Source organism: Ursus arctos, unplaced genomic scaffold (assembly GCF_023065955.2).
Source record: "Ursus arctos isolate Adak ecotype North America unplaced genomic scaffold, UrsArc2.0 scaffold_20, whole genome shotgun sequence".
NCBI lineage: Eukaryota > Metazoa > Chordata > Mammalia > Carnivora > Ursidae > Ursus > Ursus arctos.
The window spans coordinates 27,720,094-27,740,081 of NW_026622875.1; the positions used below are offsets into that span (position 1 = coordinate 27,720,094).

General features: G+C 42.6%; 1 long non-coding RNA gene across 7 annotated transcripts in view; it reads right to left on the reverse strand.

Moving 5' to 3' along the window:
* LOC113253957 (uncharacterized) overlaps positions 1–19,988 on the reverse strand; it is a 96,831-nt gene that overhangs the window by 57,437 nt on the left and 19,406 nt on the right. For 3 of the 7 annotated variants that reach the window (XR_008960667.1, XR_008960666.1, XR_008960668.1), the window contains exons 3-4: positions 13,225–13,291; positions 5,203–5,333 (exon numbers count right to left, since the gene is read on the reverse strand). This is a non-coding gene — a long non-coding RNA (uncharacterized LOC113253957). Of the gene's footprint in view, positions 1–4,356; positions 5,334–13,224; positions 13,292–14,424; positions 14,529–16,223; positions 16,335–19,988 lie in introns of those variants that run through there. The other 4 variants (XR_008960665.1, XR_008960664.1, XR_007189130.2 and 1 more) reach the window with 4 other exon arrangements.

The following is a 19,988-nucleotide window of genomic DNA, read 5'->3' on the forward strand; positions in this document are numbered from 1 at the left end:
CAGGGACGGCCAGCTCCCACCTGCTGTAAATGCTCTGCTACACTTAGGTGAGTGGCTGACCCCTCTCTGAGTCTCACTCCATTTTTGTGCTTAAAATCAACAGAAGGCTACCAGGCCCTACCTATCCCATATTAAGAAAAATGAGTTGAAGTAATAACTCTTTGAAAAACTATGGTTTCCCAAAGTATTGGTATATAGAGTAATAGTTATTAAATGTGAGTGTGCTTCAGAATCACCAGTTGGTGGGGTTTGGGGGGAAGAGTTTGTTTAAAATGGATTTCACTCACAGATTCTGAGTGGGGAGGTCTCAAGTAAGGCCCAGGAGTCTGCATGTTTAAAATCTATCCTAAGGAATCCTAATGCCATTGCTCTTTGGGCTGCCCTTGGACAAGAAATGATACAGGCGAACTAACATCTGTTCTCAGTAAGTCCACTTAGAATGAATTCTCCCTCTGTCAAGGTTTGGACAAATCCCATAAGATTTTCTTTTTTAATCTGCCCCTGAAAGGAAGCATGCAGGGAGTGGAGCTGGGAGGGACACCCCTTTATCACACAAGATGGGGACATGTGCAGTAAACCTTGGGAGTCCCACAAAGTAGACATTGTCCAGTGAGCACAGAGGAAGGCCACATAACAAAGGGCTACCACCTCCCCCTCTCCCCCTCTTCTTCCTCCTCCTGTTACAGGAATTGGACACACATGAAGCAGACCAAAAGCAAACAAAAACCACCCGATTTAAAACGCCTCCACTGGAATCCGAACCAAATTGCAAAGGGTCATAGTTCCAATGTCTGGCACCTGAGCAGTGTCAGCAATAATCTTCACCGAACCCAGCGCTCAGGCCCTTACCTAAGAACTGTCAGGACAGGAATGCTGTCCTGTGGGTGGCCACACACACTGGCGATCGCCAAGCTCTTCCCATCTGCACCTTAGCCTCCAAACCTGTTTTTGCTTGCACCCCTATATATCATACAGTTGCCCTCCTATCACTAGCTACTATTGATACCAGGCAGTTCTTTTTGATATTGTAGCAAGGCTCATCATAAATGATAATAGATATAACTTGAAATCGTTTTGACAGGCTTGAAATTAGGAGACTTGTGTCATGTCAGATCTGTTGAGACTGTCATTGTTTTTATGTCACCATGCAGCTAAGAGCTTAGAGGAGAGGAAGTGACAGCTCAGTCACTGATCTGTCTCTGGCTCACTCATGCAGGTACTGTTAGTATTAACTCCGAACCTTGGTTTCTTCAGACAAATCTGTGAAAACTACTTGTCTGTGCCAAAGGGGTTACTTCAGTTAAATTATGTAATACACTCCATAAGTCCAGTCCACCAGGAACATATAAACCATACCGGGTCCTGGATGGTGCCCTACTCTTTCTTTGGAGCACCACTCATTCTTTGCTAATACAGGGCTACTGCACATATGACCCCATGAGGGAGCCAAGGCAGCACCAGTCTGGATATCAAATATTAGTGAAACTGTTTTCTTATTTTCAGATTAAAAATATAAATACGTAAATAAAAGTTCTAGCATTTTCCTCCTGCACCTCCAACATCATCTTGCGTACTCCAGGTTGGAGACCACTGACCTAACTGGATCCTGCCAGCCCAGGGGCCCACCCTGAGAGCCAGCCTTCCTCTCTCAGGAAGAGGACACAGCTGTTAGCCAAGCCCCTGAAAACCAGGCAGGCAGACCCCTACAACTGGAAGACATTCTGGCAGGCAGAACAATCTCATGTTCCAGTTTAAACCTCTACTTGGCATCTGCAACTGACAACCTCCTCGTGCTGCCTTTTTGGATTGGGGTTTTGGCAGCCTAAAGATTGTGCTGAGGACCATGGTAAGGTGGGGAGGGCCCATAGAATTTGGGGGACTCCCTTAGGCTCTCTGGTCCAAGCTTGGACTGTATTCTGCAGGTCTGTGGGGGACAGCAGCCAGGTTCCTGGCGCGAGCGTGGGGAAACAGCAGCCCCTGGTGGCTAGGACACGCCATGCCCCAGAACCTCAGCATCCCTCCTACTTTAAGATTCACCAGACCCTCACCTTGATAGTCAAGTATCATGGTTATTTGCACAGACCTGGGTAGGAAAGACCTGGGTTTCTAGCTGGGCTCATCTCTGTGACCCCAGGCAAATTAACTTCTGTGAGTCTTAGTGTTCTCAGTGTTAAATGGGATAAACGGACCTACTCCTTAGAGCTGTTGCTAGGGGGTAAGTGAGATGATGAATGAAAACTAGTACACAGTGCCCAGTACATAGTAAGGACTTGTGCTATCATGGTGGTCATGATGATTGATGCTGATGCCTCTAGACATCTAAAAGCACCTGGAAAATGTCTCTAGGCACAGCCCTGAAGGGAGAGTGGGAGATCCTAAGGAGGAACTCATGGGTTTCTGTGCTAATAGATATGGATGAGCAGTGAATGTGTCCAAAACAGGTGTGGGCAGCATGAGTGTGTGCCCGGAGGTATGTGTAGATGCACAGCACGGTCACAATAGAAAGGCAGTGAGCTTCGGGGGATGCTCAGTGCATATCGCAGAAGGGAGCAGTGGTGACAAAGGGGAAGCCAGTGTCACTTAGTCCTGTAATCACACTGCAAAATTAAACTCTGAGAGAGGATAAGAGTTTATTAACTCAAACAACAATTACCTATCGATCATCTACAATGTGCTGGGCAGAGTTAACAAAATTGAACAAATACCCATCACAAGACATTTTCAAATAGAGATAGACCAGTGCTGGTTCTTACCCAGTGGGGATGGTGGGCGCCAGTCTAGACTAGTGGTCTGCAGACTGATCATTATATCCCCTGCAGTCACCAGGACAAAATAATTGGAAGTGCACAAACCCAGGCCCTGGCAGAGTAAGGATTCTTCTACTCAGGTGGCCTGCCAGAGGTGTGGCATAATTCAGCTCTTTGGAATGTGCTTGGGCCTGCATGGTCCAGAACAAGCCAGAAAAAATGTATGAAGGGCACTGTCTCAACCCCTGCTTCATCACTGGGACTCCCTTCAACTGAAATCCAGTTCTATGAAAAGCTAGCAACCTCTGAGAGTTCCCCAGCTTTCTCCTCACCACCTTCAGAAGGGGATGTGGGCCTCGCCTAGGTTTGCTAATGGAGGAGGAGAGAGGAGCTGGTGGCCCAGAGAGGTACACAGGATCTGCCAACCCTGGTAGGGCCCCTATGGGACTCTCAGTCCTTCCACATTCTGGAAGAACTTACACATTTGTCCAGATGAACTGAAAGATCAAAAGGCATGGACCATTTGTTCCTGTGCTCCGCATCCTGCCCCTAAATTACCTCTGATTTACAGATATCCATCTTAACACCCTTGAGAGGCACACTGAGCTTACAGTACTTCCTGCTTAAAGTACTTTTTTTTTTTTTTAAGAGTTTATTTATTTATTTGACAGAGATAGAGACAGCCAGCGAGAGAGGGAACACAAGCAGGGGGAGTGGGAGAGGAAGAAGCAGGACCATAGTGGAGGAGCCTGATGTGGGGCTCAATCCCAGAACACCGGGATCACGCCCTGAGCCGAAGGCAGACGCTTTAACCGCTGTGCCACCCAGGCGCCCCGCTTAAAGTACTTCTTAAACACCTACTATGTGTTGGGCAGGGTTAACAAAATTAGGGTCAGAGAAGGATGGGTGCTGAGGTCGGGGAATCTCCTGCCCAGGCTGAAGCTTCCTCTTCTCTTGACTTGGGCTTTTTTTTCTCTCCCACCCATCTTACCCCATTTGCCCTGCCAGCAGCACTGAGGGCCTGCCTTTGGCCAGCTTTTGCCTTCTTCAAGCAGGAACCATCACATATTCTCTCTGCCCCTAGCATCACCATTCAAGATAAATGCAAAATTATTGGTGCTTCAATGTTTCTGCTTTCTTGCTAGTTTGAAAACTAACACTGCTACAGAATTATACTTCTCCTGCAAAGGTCCAAGATAGCTGTTCAGCTTGGAGATGGGCTCGGGTGGGAGACAGGCTGGGAACCATGTACTATTGAAAATGTTTCTATAGAGATGTTCTGAGGTCAAACAACAAAGTCCTAACGCTCCAAGTCCAGGATTGCTGTGGATCTGTTTTTCTGTTCCCAGGCCCCCAGCCTTTTCTTGCCTCTTTTCTCTCCCTAACATGCTGGTCCTGTCTTTCTTGGCTCTGTTCTCAAACCTCAAGAAGGAGAGAAACAAAGGAAGAAGCCAATCCATGGAAAAGGGCTCTTCCAAATTCAAGTCTTTTATAATTCCTTTTGGAGGGTTTAGAAGGCTTTAGTTGAAGGTACATATAAAACTAAGCCAAATCTTTTTTTAAGGTAATTATTAACTTCAGGAAAAAAAGAGACGAAGAAAACATAACCATAATGAACTCTTTGGCTCAGCCATAAACTATACTCATATTTATCCCCCCAAAAGTAAAATAATGTAACAAAAAATTTGGTCATAGCAATCACAGCAGGATGGAGAGAACGACGGTCTGGGCAAGGAGGTGGTATTAGTGCTAATCATTTACCTTCTATAATACGAAGTCAAAAGATAATGTCTAGAGTTGAGAAATACAGAAGTACGTACCAGAAAAAAATAGCTAAAAGGTTTAGGAAAGGGTATCAGGAGCAAGAAACTGCAAGACAGTGCTATCTGTAAACCGTAAAGCCATATTTTATTTATAAAATAACCTTCAAGCACTGCTTCGATTTTTGAAAATAATGGAAAAATTTTAAACACAAGCTGAATGTGGCAAGATAAAGTTGAAAAACATTTCCTTTAAAACAGAGTAAAAACCAACAGATGGAACATATGAGATAAAAATGACACAAGAACAAATCTAGATGTCTGGATGCAGGATAAAGACAGAGAAGACAGCGGGAGGAGACAGTTGAGGAAGTAACCAAAGGACATTCTCCTGACGCAAAGAAAAACACAAATCATCTGAGCAAGGGTCCACAGAGGCCAGGAACATGAATGGGGAGTTAAGGAAAAGAAATTCAGATGGCCAATAAACACAGGAAACAATACTAAACCAAACATTCAGCTAAAAAAATACATAGGAAAACACTGATGTTTTTGTTTATCCCAACTGGCGATACTTAGAAATCCTGATAATACGTAGTACTAGTAAGTGAATGAGAATTGGATGTTATTTAGAATGCAAACGTTTTTTATCGGGGAAACTGGCAAAATATGATCAAAATTTAAAATCTCCTTACTCAGGGTGCCTGGGTGGCTCAGTAGGTTAGGTGTCTGACTGTTGATTTCAGCTCAGGTCATGATCTCAGGTTCGTTGAATCTGGCTCCACGCTCAGTGGGGAGTTTGCTTGTCCCTCTCCCTTTAGTCTCGCTATTAAATAAATAAATAAATAAATAAATAAATAAATAAATAAAATCTTTTAAAATAAATAAATAAAATGTCCTTGCTCACTATTCCAGCAATGTCACTACTAGGAATTTCTTCCTCGCATATACTCACTAAAGCATGTCAAGATATTGATAATGGTTCTAAGTTGTTTAACTGCAGTATTGTTTACAGCAATGTAAAACTTGAAATGATCTAAATTTCCATCAACAAGGTACTGGTTAGGTCCATGATGATACAGCTACGAGTGGAATGAGGGAAAGCTGACTATGTGAAGTGAAAAAGAACTGTTTTCACTCTTTGCATGATATTGTATTATTTTATGCTTTAAAAAATGTTAACTGGAGTCATCTGGTATTATTGCCATCTTTGTTTTCCTCGTGATACATTTTGGCATTAAATCAAATACATGTATTGTTTTGGTTTTGTGTTGTTTTAAGGGACCCACAGAGGGCCAATGAGTGAGTATACTAAAAAAATATCACATTTAAGTGCACTTGGATAAAACTTCAGAACTGAAAGCATCAAAAGAAAAATCATATAAACTTCCAGAAAGAAAAACCAGCTTACATATGAAGAAACAGCCATCAGATCTCGCAGGGAAATTAATTTGAATCTGGAATTCTACAGCCAGTCAAATTACTACCCAAGTGAAGATACAATAAAGACATTTTCAAAAATCCAGGGAGTCAGAAAATTTACCATTCATGCATAGTCTATGAAGAAATCACTCAGGAAGATGTCCCACTAAAACAAAGTAATTAAAAAAATATGTGAAATTTGTTTAAAAAAGTGGATGCTGAGTATAAGAAGAAACATAAAGATAGAAAGAAAATGAACTCATACTAGCTTGAACTTTGATGCCTGGAACATTCTCCTTTGACCTACAAACATTTAGTAATCTAAGGCTGTTTCATTCTTAAGAGCTCCAGTCACAGGGCTTGATTCTGCAGCAAACAATATTTACACAATTATAACATTGTAATTATATGTTACAATAATGTGATTTATATGGGGTTTAATATCTTAGACTCAATCTGTAGACAAAACATGCAACGAAATGAACAGAACAGAATGTAAATATTATAAACCTTGACAAAGTAGAAGGGAAAATCTGCTGAAAGCCAGGAAACTAAATTCTCTAAATTCCTTTAGCTGCAATTAGTATGGCAAAAGCCAGGCCTGGCTGATTAGAGTTTAGGGTTCCATTAAATGCAAAACTGGGGTAAGAGCCCAGGCCAGATGTAAAGGAAGTGGCTCCAGTGACATACTGAAACTGTCTTTAACTGCTCCCTAGAGCTGATTGTCTTCCTTTCTCTCCAACTCCTCATTGGTGTTGTGTTGTTAGCTTGAAATTAGCCATACTGGGAATATTTACACCACAGATATGGTCACACTCTATACATGAGGGCTTTTTGTCCTCCCAGAGAGCCCATTGTTAAATATTTACCAGCATACCGGTTGGAAAGCCTGAGTCTCTGGCCTGAGGATTGTAAGAGGAAAAAGAGGAGGAAGGTGGTGAAACCCTCAGGGTTAGATGGACCGTGGGGGGAACCAGTGGCATTCTTAGACAGTGAAATCTTCCAAGGCCAAAAGTAACTACTATCTTGGAACTATTCAACTCTGCTAGTACAGCCCCAAAGCAGCCATAGACAATATCTACATGAATAAGTGTGGCTGTGCTCTAATAAAACTTTTATTTTTGAGAGAGAGAGAGAGAGAGCACACTCAAGAGCATGTGCGAGTGGACGGAGGGGAGGGGTGGAGGGAGAGGGAGAGAATCTTAAGCAGTCTCCCCACACGGCCAGAGCCCCATGCAGATCTCCACCTCACAACCCTGAGATCATGACCTGAGCCGAAATCAAGAGTCAGATGCGTAACTAACTGAGCCACCCAGGTACCCCTAAAATTTCTATTTATGAGACAGGTGGCTAGCCCATGGGCCATATAGTTTGACAACCTGTCATCCAAGACAAACCCCACAGGAGGGCACTTCAGACATGGCACAGAAAAATGGCTCAGCAGTCACAGTTGGAGTTAGCTGGATAGCTGGATATTTGAGCCAGAGGTCACGTCTCTGGCTCCTCATGGCTTCCAAGTGGCTTGCAAGGGATCCAGAAGTTCCTGTATCCCAGGTGAAGGGACACAAAGGTGCTCTATCAGATAGGATTAGGTTTGGCTTCATAGTAGTCTAAAAATGCACAATTTAATCATGGCTTAGAACACACACACAGGAGGTGCCTGGGTGGCTCAGTTGGTTAAGCGTCTGCCTTCAGCTCAGGTCATGATCCCGGGGTCCTGGGACTGAGTCCCGTGTCAGGCTCCCTGCTCAGTGGGGATCCTGCTTTTCCCTCTCCCCACTCCCTGCTCATGCTCTCTTTTGCTATCTCTATCTCAAATAAATAAATAAAATCTTTAAAGAAAAAAAAAAAAAGAACACACACACACACACACACACACACACACACACACACACCCAGATTTATTCTGCCATGTAAAAGCCTGCAGGTTGGCTATCCAGGGCTGGTAAAGTGTGAGAAACCCAGGTCCATCCCATCTTTTCTCTCTGCTATTCCTAGATGTGGCCCTCATCCACATGGGCCAAGGTGGCTGCTGAAGCTGAACCATTCTATCCACCACACCCAGCGGGCAGGGAACAGAAGTAGGCAGCCCTCCCCATGCCCATCTTCATGGACATGCGACCTGTGCGATTGCCTAAATCCCCTCATTCAGAAGAGTCCACACTTATTTTATGACTGTCACCACCTTAAAATTCTGAATAATGTTATCTTTGAACTTGTGTTTTGTAAGTGAAATCCAATGGGTCAACGGAGTGTATACATGAGCAGAGAAGATATGTGTGATATGTGTGTCATTGGTCCTTGCAGACCTTGTTCTAAAACAACGCAGGTCATGCCTGCTATACATCTTCCATAAAATGCTTATCGTGTGCTCGGATTCACACAATTTTCTGATAGGGCCTCCATGCAAGCATTGATTTAATTCTTTGCTATTCCTGTTTTCAATTTGTTTTTAAGATTTTATTTATTTATTTGACAGAGATAGAGATAGCCAGCGAGAGAGGGAACACAAGCAGGGGGAGTGGGAGAGGAAGAAGCAGGCTCATAGCGGAGGAGCCTGATGTGGGGCTCGATCCCATAATGCCGGGATCACGCCCTGAGCCGAAGGCAGACGCCCAACCGCTGTGCCACCCAGGTGCCCCCCTGTTTTCAATTTTTAATTGATTTTATGGAGGATGTGCAATATGTGAGCCTCCTGTTCCTTGCCACCCATTTGCATATGTATATAGTGTTTGCAATGTACTGGGAGCACAGATTTCCAGTGGACCCACAATGTGTGGGATTTTGGCAAGATTCCAAGCAAGCACAAGGTAAGCATGTTATGTCCATGTCTTAGTAAGCAGGAGCTGACAGCTCTAAGAAGACATGCTTTCCATTGGAACCAGAACTTGTTTGATATGCAGAAAGAAGGGAGTGGCATTCTAAGAAACACAAATGACCAAGGACCTATTGTATCCTTATTTACTTGTGTTACTTCCTTGTATTAGTCAATTACTCATTTGAAAATGATGACAGATAAAAGATAGGGCAACCCATAGTTTATTGACATTCAGCCCCTCTTTACTAGACAGTAAGGTGAAGGTAGAGAATGTTGGTACAATGTGAACACATCAAGAGGTAAAATTAAAGTGCTGGCTTTATACAATGTTTCCACTCTTGGGTATGAGTAAAATACAAATGCCTGCCCAATCTACAAAATACAAATTGTATAATTCCTGTGATTTTGCATATGAGTTAAATGCTTTTAAATTTTGCATTTAAAACTGGTATTGCACAATATAAAGACGAATGGTAAAGGTCATAGTAATAGTATGAAATTTTAATTTTGCTTTATTTAAAATGTCATTAAATAGCAAATAAAAAACACCATGACAAATAAAGAGAGAGACCTCAAAAGAAAAAGGAAAACTTTAAAATTTTAGTACCTGTACTAGTACTTTTCCCCTGCTTTTTGGACAAGGGGATCATGTGTTTTTATTTTTCCCTGAGTCCTGCAAATTATGTAGCTGGCCCTGGCAGCACATTGCCCCAGGATGCCATATGGGACCAGTCTCATCTCTCATGTTAACTGACAGGAGTGATGCCCCTCTCCTCACAGAAATCAGCAGAGGTCCAGAAGATCTGAGGGTACTGAGGGTCCCCACTTCAGGGGATATGCTAAAGGTCCTTATTAACCCAGATAGCCAGATGACATCTTGAGGAGAGGAAGGGAAAGGGACAGAGTTCAGAGTGTTTTCCAAGAGTCTATGGAAACCAGCCACATGAGGGAGTTCAACTCCAAGGAGATTGAATACTCAGATTGAAAAGAGACTGTTGAATGGGAAGAGACAGTCTATTGTTAAAAGGCAAGCCCAGGCTTCCTCACTACACAACAGGGTGGGTCTGCTAGGGAAGATCCCAATTTTCTTTGCAGAACTGATTGGGTAGTATGCACGTGAAAGCCTGCTACCCTCTGGATCCAAGGCACTTTGTCTGAAATACCCTCCTTCCTGTTTCCCCTTTCCTCCTTCCATCCTCTAGTCCTGGGACCCTCGGATACAGGCTAACTTCTCACCTCTCTGCACTCAGCTCAGGGGTCTCCTCCTTCCGGAAGCCTTGTCTTACATCCGCCCTCACTCTCCTCTCTTCCAGCACTCACTGCAACCTGCATATGCCTAGTTTCAGAGGAGCAGTTTGAGGGACGGCAGGCATGGCACTCACCATAGGGCCCACAGACCCAGAGGAGAGGCTTCCTGCTGCACACTTACCCTCTTTGAGCCTGTTTCTCCATATGGAAAATGAGGGGTATAACACTAGACCCACTGACCTTCCAGGGTTTTTAGAACTTAGTTTTTGAAAAGGTACTACACATACGCCTAGTACACAATTCAAATAAGTGTATACGATGAAAAGTCACTCTCCTTCCCCAGTCTCTCCTCCAGACTCCCAGTTGTCTTCTCCAAAGACAATCCCTGACACTAGTTTCTTTCTTTTTTTTTTTTTTTTTATTTGACAGAGATAGAGACAGCCAGCAAGAGAGGGAACACAAGCAGGGGGAATGGGAGAGGAAGAAGCAGGCTCGTAGCGGAGGAGCCTGATGTGGGGCTCAATCCCAGAACGCCGGGATCACGCCCTGAGCCAAAGGCAGATGCTTAACCGCTGTGCCACCCAGGCGCCCCTGACACTAGTTTCTTTAGCTTCCCTCCACAGATACTCCATGTGCTTTAGCAGAAATATATTGTATGTCATCACCTATACAGGGTTCTGGGGGAGATGCATAACCAGACTATAAGGAAGCATCAGATAAACCCAAAATATTGCTTTTAAAAAGTGGTGGTTACCAAGCACCAATATCACAACACACAAAGAAAGGTTTTTAAATGTGTTCCAGAGTTAAGAAGGCTGGTAGATAAAAGCACTGTATTCATGTTAAAGTTATCAAAGTTGGTATAAGTGTACTGTGGCTATGCAAGAGAATTCCTTATTAGAAAATACACACTGCCATATTTAGGGGTAAAGGGCCATTATGCATATAACTTACTCTCACATGACTCAGGAAAAAAAATGTGTGTGTGTGTGTGTTTGTATATGAGAGGGGACAGAGGGCATAAATCATAAAGCAAATGGGGTAAAATGTTAACAACAGGTGAATCTGGGTAAAGTACCGATGAATATTCTTATATTATTTTCATTTTTGCAATGTATAAGCTTGAGATTATTTTCCCTAAAAAGTTGACGTTCATATTCGCAGGTTCCATATTTGCAAATTCAACTACTTGCTAAATTTTAACCCCGACAGCAATATTCTAGCACGTCCACAGTCATCTGCAGACTTTTACAGAGATGCGAAGACTTGAGTTGCCCAACACACATGATCCCAGCTGAGGTCAAAGGAGATGGCGTTCTGCCTCCTGATTTCGGCTCTCATGCTATAAATAACTGTCCTTTTTGCAGCCTATTCAGTGCCACATTTTTCACATTTTTGTGCTTTTTGTTGATGATTTCACTGTTTAAAGTGGCCTCCAATCTCAGTGCTAAAGTGTCGTCTAGTGTTCCTAGAGCAGGAAGGCTATGATGTGTCTTCTGGAGAAAATACATGTGCTGGATGAACTTCCAGGAGTGAGTCATAGTGCTGCTGCTGGCCGAGAGTTCAATGTTTATAAATCAACAATATATATTAAATAAAATGTCCTTAAACAAAAACACACATAAAATCAGGTTATATATGTATTGATCAGTCGATGCTGGCAGGAACCTAACCCTGTATTTCCCCTGGGAGCAACAGTTTAGTATCTGCTAATTCAGTGTTTGTGGCAACTTTATAGAATGTAACTACCATGAATAACAAGAATCAACTGTTTATATATATGTATTTCCTGCACAAATGATAATATACAATGCACAGGGTTCTTTTTTTTTTTTTTTAAGATTTTATTTATTTACTTGTCAGAGAGAGTGAGAGCATAAGCAGGGGGAGCGGCAGGCAGAGGGAGAAGCAGGCTCCCCGCTAGCAAGGAGCCTGATGTGGGACTCAGTCCCAGGACCCTGTGATCATGACCTGAGTCAAAGACAGACGCTTAACTGACTGAGCCACCCAGGTGTCCCACAATGCAGTGTTGTGTATTTCATATATATTTTTTAAAGATTTTATTTATTTATTCGACAGAGATAGAGACAGCCAGCGAGAGAGGGAACACAAGCAGGGGGAGTGGGAGAGGAAGAAGCAGGCTCATAGCAGAGGAGCCTGATGTGGGGCTCAATCCCATAACGCCGGGATCACGCCCTGAGCCGAAGGCAGATGCTTAACCGCTGTGCCACCCAGGCGCCCCTGTATTTCATATTTTTAAACCATATTTTTAGAGATCATGCTATTATATTCATTCTTTTGAACAGATGCCTGGTATTCCCTACATGGATGTATCCTAACTGATCTAACCCGTTCTCCAGTTACAGACATTTGGGTTTTATCTTTTCAAAATGGAAAGCTGATCATGTCACAGTCCTGTGTAAAGTACTTCCATGGCATCTCCTGGCTCTTGGGATAAAAACTGAAGTCCTTAATCATGACCTGCTGGACACCCTCCCACAGCATCCCTCATCTGCCTGTGTCCACTCCAGCCTTCCTCCACCCCCTGCTATTATCCACCCTCCCTCCTGCCACACAGCATTGGCACTAGCTTTCCTCATGCAACAATTCCCCCATCTCTCACCTCTGACCTGAGGAACTACCCTCTTCCTTCAAACTTCAACTTCACAGATGGGTTTTTGTTTACCAATGAATCCTTGGGCCTCGCATAGAACTGGCATATAGAAGTTGCTCAATATACTTTTGCTGAACAATGGAAGGAATGAAGCAGGAGGCAGGCAGGGAGGGAAGCCAGCTGGTAAGGATTATGTTTATGTGGGTCTCTTATTGACCAAACACTTGGTCTGAAACTCTTCGTGGAATAGAAACTGTACAGCTGCCATATCTTCTCCTCTCAAGCTCTCAGTTCATCAGCACTGAAGTGATTTTTGTTGGCTTCTATAAGTAATGATGATGGGAAATTGGTGAGTCCTGCAAAGTGCCCCTGGGGGGGTTGCTGAACCTTTCTGTGCCAGTTCCTCACCAGGAAAAGAAGGTGATAATGTCTGGCTCTGGCTTGCGGTGAGTAACACACCTAGCACTTAGCACACATTGTAGGGGCCCTCCCCCCGCCAACTCCAACAATCCAGAAGAGGTTGGCCTGTTCTCTAAGAAAGTCCTCAGCATATTGGCTCAGAACAACAGATCTGAGTACAGAACAAAAATACTGAATAAAAAAAGATCCACTTACTGTCACCATTCCCCCACAGGCCATCTTCTACTCTTCTTCCAGCCAAGAGGTGTCTGCTAGAGCCAAGCTAAGGAGAAGAAACCAAAAAGGAAGTGTCATGTCAGTGTGTTTTCTTACCTCCCCAGGGGCTGATCACCATGGCCCTGAGTAGGGAGGGAAGGAGCTCTTTCAAGACTGTCACTGGCCTTTGGCTCCTTTCTACCTTTGAGTGACTAATTCTATTTTCATGGATTCTCTAAAACTATATGAAACTTGTGGTTAAACCCACATCCTTCCCCTATGGCAGAAGGCCCCCAACCACATCCTCCCAAGTTTTGGTTGCAAAATGAATCAAACTAGTTCACAGAAAAGGCCTGAGAAAGAGAGAGAAAGAGAGAGAGAGAGAGAGAGAGAGAGAATACACGGGGGACCCTATATACTAGAATTCAACCAAAACTTCTCACCATCACCACCCCTCACCCCAGTCTGAACCACTCTCATCTTTTGCCTGGTTTATTGCAACACCCAAGCTGATCCAGCTTTCACCTCTTGCCCTAATCTTTCTCCGTGTATAGGATTGCTAGATAAAATACAGGACACTGTTAAATTTGCATTTCAGACAAACAACAAGTCATTTTTTAGTATAAAGATGTCACAGATACTATATGGGATATATTTCTACTTAGAAATTATTCATTTATCTGAAATGCAAATTTAACTGGACATGATTAAATTTTATTTGCTAAATCTGGCAATCCTATCCATGTAGCAACCATAGTCATCTTTTTAAAATATAAATTAGCTCAATTCTAGAAGCGAACACAGACAGTAACTTCTCTGACATCAACCATAGCAACATTTTTCTAGATAGGTCTTCTCAGGCAAGGGATATAAAATAAAAATAAACTATTGGGACCATATCAAAATAAAAAGCTTCTGCACTGAGAAGAAAACAATCAACAAAACTAAAAGGGAACCTACTGAATAGGAGAAGATATTTGCAAATGACATATCCGATAAAGGTCTAGTATCCAAAATATATAAAGAACTGATAAAACCCAAAACCCAAAAAACAAATAAACCAATTAAAAACAGGCAGAAGACATGAACAGACATTCTCCAAAGAAGACATACAGATGCCCAACAGACACATGGAAAGATGCTCAGTATCACTCATTGGGGAAATGCAAGTCAAAACTACAATGAGATGTCATCTCATACCTGTCAGAATGGCAAAAATTAACACAGGAAACAACAGGTTTTGGTGAGGATGCAGAGAAAGGGGAATCCTCTTGCAGTGGTGGGAATGCAAATTGGTGCAGCCACTGTGGAGAACAGTATGGAGGTTCCTCAAAAAGTTAATAATAGAACTATTCTATGACCTATTAATTGCATTACCAGGTATTCACTCAAAAAATACAAAAACACTAATTCAAAGGGATACATGTACCCCTATGTTTATAGAAGCATTATTTACAATAGCCAAATTATGGAAGCAGCCCAAGTGTCCATCAATAAATGAATGGATAAAGAAGTTGTAGTACATGTGTGTGTGTGTGTATATATATATATATATATCCATATCTATAATGGAATATTATTCAGCCATAAAAAATGAAAACTTGCCATTTGCAACAATAAGGATGGAGCTAGAGAGTATAATGCCAAGTGAAATAAGTCAGTCAGAGAAAAACAAATACCAGTGTTTCACTCGTGGAATTTAAGAAACAAAACAAATGAGCAAAGGGGGAAAAAAGAGAGAGAGAGAGACAAAGCAAGAAACAGACTCCTAACTATAGAAAACAATCTGATGGTTACCAGAAGGGAGGTGGGTACAGGGAGAGGTGAAACAGGTGATGGGGATTGAAGAGTGCACTTGTGATGAGCACCGGGTGTTACATGGAAGTGTTGAATCACTATATTGTACACCTGAAATGAATACTACACTGTATGTTAACTAACCGGAATTAAAATGAAACAAAATGAATAAAATAATAAAACGTAAATTAGCTCATAACATCCATCTGCTCAAAATCCAACAATAGCTTCTCATCTCTGAGCAAAGTCCTTACCTTGATCTGCCTTCCCTGGTTCTTCTTGAATCTCATCCCCTACCGCCCTCTTCCTCTGCCACTCAACCCAGCCACACTGGCTTCCTTGTTGTGGCTCACACTTCTCTCAGATAGCCACATTGCTAGCTCCTTCACTTTCTTTAGGTTTTTGTTCAGATGGGATTACCTTCTCAGTGAAGCCTTCTCTGACCACCCTTTAAAAACTGGAGCCGTCCTATCCTCTATCACCTCCCCCTGCTTTTTCTCCATCACGTGTCATCTTTAACATACCACATTTACACATATCTGTTGGGTTGTTCTCCAGCTGCCCAATAAAACGTATGGTCTACGAGGGCAGGCATTGTGTTTTGTTCAAGCTGGATATCCAGTCCCAGAACTCTGCTTGGCACATCAATAAATATTTGTCAAACCAATGATGAAACCAAGGGCAAGAAGCACAGCCAAGAAAGCCCAGAAACAAGGGGGTTTTGTTTTGTTTTTCTTTCTCTGCAGGCTTGCTCTAATCTTTCCCCACTTACTTATCTTGCTCAACGCCCCCTTTGGCTGCCTTCCCACATCTCACCAGGACTTTTCAGGGGCATCATCAAAAGACTGGAATGGTCTGATTGGCTCAGCTCACCCTCCCTTCCTCTCTCTTTCTTTCTATCCCTGCTTCCCTCCTCCCCCCCTTCTCTATCTCTCTGTGCCACTTATGTTTTTAATATTTTCAATGAATGAGTAATAGTTCTAAAAACACACTTTATGTTCTTCATATGCCAAACAGGAGTAATTTGGAGGCTCTCATTGCCAAGAGCAAATGCCATGAAACATCTTCCTTGTGTCCTTTCCCATGCTCAGATTCTCTGCAGAGAATCAATCACCCACGCCCTAGTCTATATCCAGGAGAGGAGAGGCTTTCCTTTGGCAGCAAACAGCCTCAAAATCTTGTCAACATGAAATAGAATTTACCTTTTGCTCATGATACATGTCCAAAATCAATTGGCAGGGTCTATATACTGAGTCTCAGAGAGCCAGACCAATGGAGTCTTCTGAATTGTAGCTGGGCCATCTGGTCACCCTCTTCAGAGCAAGGGAAGAGAGAGATGGAGGACACATGCTAGTTCTTAAGTGCATCAGCCTAGAAGTGGGGGGCATCATTTCCACCCACAACCCTTTGTCTGAAATCAGTCACATGGCTCCACATAATTGCAGGAGGGCTAGGAAATGTGGGAGAGCATATAGTTATTAGATAAGAAGTAGATGTCTCTTCCTAGAGACAATCTTGGGGAAGGAGGGTGAGAAACACAAGTGGATGAAGGGTTTGCTCAAACACAGATACTCATCTCGTCATCCACTTCACGTCTCAGGGAACTTAAACGAGCCCTGGCTATGCAGGAGGAAGAGATCAAATGTGAGCCAGCTCTGAGCACCTGAACCAGACCAGATAGCAGTGAGGGAAATAAGATCGTTTTCTAGTTAATGCAGGCACCAGCTATGTCTCCTCCTTCTCCATGTCCTGATCCCATATCTGCTATGGAAAATAACAACATTACCGTTCATTTCTCTGGCACTAACACTTTTTAAAGAACTTTTCTATGTGGATTTCACAAGAAGTAGGCAGAGATTATGACATTCTTATAAAGGAGAAACCAGAGGCTCAGAAATGTGAAGAGAATTGCCTAAGGTCGTAGAGCTCATAAGAGGCATAACTGGGACTTCAGCAGCTCTGTTTGCCTCTACCTGGTGCAAATCTCATTGTCACATCACACTTCCTTTGACAGGGCCTTGGGGAGAGGAAGAACACAACCGGTTCCACATGGATCTCTGCAGCCACACCACAGACAATAGGAAACCATTACTGCTGCCTCTCTGTTGTTCACAAACAGATTAAGATACAAACATTAGGTAAAAGTTAGCTCTGCTAAGGAAACAGAAAGCAGGCTATCATGTGGGAGGTAGGGAAGAAAGTGCAGTGGATTTTCGAGGCAGAAAGATAAGGGAAGCTTCCAAAAGTTATACTTTTTCCGGGTCTACCAGTCAGCTAAGTTGTAGAGATGGACAGGCTGGTTACAAGGAAGGTTGCCCTGGATTTGAATCCTGGATCTGCCACTAACTTAATACGTAACCTTGAGCAAGCGACAACTTTGCTGAATTTACTTACTGAATTACTTACACAATTTCCACACTGGTAAAATGATCATTGTAGCAGCAACTTTATAAATTTTTTTTTTAAGATTTATTTTTTTTATTTTTAGAGAGAGAGAGAGCGAGCAAAAGTGGGAGGGGGAGAGGGAGAAGGAGAGAGAATCTCAAGCAGACTCCATCTTGAGCACGGAGCCCAACATGGGGCTTGATCTCACGATCCCAAGACCATGATGACCTCAGCTGATATCAAGAGTTGTACACACAACTGACTGTGCCACCCAGGCACCCTACTTTATAGACTTCTGTGTAGACATAATGTATATAAGCTTTGATAGTGTTCACACATAGCTGTTATCACATAAAAGCTGTCTGTGTAGAGCTGCTAGATGGTTCAGAGGAAGCCAATGGCACCCTGGGGCTCAGAGATGAGAGAGAGGGAGCAGGGGCTTCCCAATTTCTTTCCCTTTCTTCCTCTCTTCCTTCTTCCTTCACATTACTTTATTTTTAGTTATAAAGACAGTAGAGCAACAATAAAAAAAAAAGTTTAGGAGTGAAGAAGAAAAATGCAAAGGTAACACTCATAACCTCAGTATGGTAACAGAAACATCTTGCTTTGTCCATACTTAAAAGTCAGTTTGCATTCTCTAAATATTGTGTCTTGAAACATTTTCTGTGTTGCCTCTTAGGTATAGGATAGGTTATGCTTCAGTATCAAACAATACCCAAATCTCAGAAACTTAACATAATAAGGGTTTATTCCTTGTTTGCCCAATTTCCCCTATGGACCTTAGTGACTCTCGTGCAGCTATCCACCATGTGGTGACTTAGAGATGAAGCCACCTTGAACCTTATGGCACTTCCATCTGAACACACACTCTTCTCCTTAATTGGGATGGAGACTCACACATGGGCTCTTAATGCTTGAGCCCAGAAGAATATTTATCACTTCCTAGTCATTACTTCCCATATCTTACAGCAAGGCAGAGTGTGGGGAGGGAGGCCTGGAAAATGTAGCCTTCCATGTGTCCAGGAAGAAGAAAATTGAGAGTACCGTTGAGCCATCTTTAATGCAAATTTATGTTTGCATAACTTTTTGTTAATTGCACATTCCATAATGTATGGTTAGACATTTAGATTGTTTCCAGTACTTCAGTATTATAAATATAAGCAGAACTTCCCAGTTTCACTATGTTCATAGTTGTAGCCACACTGGCACTGATACTGCCATATTGTCAGATCCGGACCTCCACCTACTCATGCACTGCCTCAGCTCTCATCCCCACCCAATCAGATCAGCCTCAGCTCCTTCTCAGCATCCTCAGGGGGGTGATGGATACTCCAATTCTTTTACTCATTCAGGAATATACACTGAGTGCTTGCTGTATGTGAGGCACTATGCCTGACACACATATGGGGACATACTACCTCTGCCGCCCAGAGCCGTGTGGAATACTTGCTAAGAACTGCTTCCTGACAGTCTGTTGGTCTATGGCAGAGGGAAGAGGGTAGGAGAATACTCCCGTCCTTGCTCCACATGGCACTCAGCCGTTTAGGCCCTGAAGCTGCACTGCTTGGACGTGGAGTCTCACATAGTCCTTTGTTAATTCGTTTTCCACTTCTCTCAGTCTTACGGTGGTAGAGATTCAAAACCTCTTATTCCCCATGGTCTTCATCTTTATCCTCCCTAGAAAACACTTACTCATTCTTCAACCAAAATGTCAAAGCTGCCATGTACATCACCTGATGCAAACACATGCTTATAGAGAGAAGCATCTCCTAATGCCACCCACCGGGAGCATTGTATATTCAGGGCCAGGTCCTCCAGAACCCCTCACATGTCAGTGACACTCAGTGGACATCACCAAAAAAAGTTTCTTTCTTCTTTTAGATTATTTCCCTGGGATAAATTCCCAGATGTGAGATAATTGGGTCAAAGTATTAAAATATATTTTATGGCTCTTAGTTCAAGTTGACAAATTGTTTCCCAAGATTTGCATGGTGGAGAAGCACTATGTACAATAATATCAGCTCCTCGCACTGTCACCAGGATTAGGAATAATCATTGTTGTAAATTTTATCACTGTAATGGACAAAAATCATACTTTCCCCTTGTTGTAATTTGCATTTCTGTGATTACCACAGGCTTTAATCTTTTGCCGTATTTGTTTCTAGGAATTTTTTCACTTGTATGATTTATTAGCACAGCTGTTGGTTTATTTATTTATTCAAAACATTTTTTATAAGTTCTTTATATAACAAAGATGTTAGTCTTCTGGCCATGGTAGTTGCAACTTAGAGCCTCCACTCCACCCTACCACCCCTGTTCTGGTCTATTTGCCTTTTTATTTTGGTTATTTTATTTTTATTGTTTTGTTGCGGTACAGAAGTTTAAAATTGTTTTTTATTCAAAGTTGTCCGTCTCTTCCTTTGTGGTTTCCTCTTTCTTTTTTATTTTCATTTCATTTCATTCATTTTGCTTTGTTTTCATTTCAAAGCTTGCAAATGTATTACCTGTCCATCAATAGGGGACTGGGTAAAAAGTAATCAGAAATATCAATATATTCTGCTTTATTGTAAAGCAATCTCTGG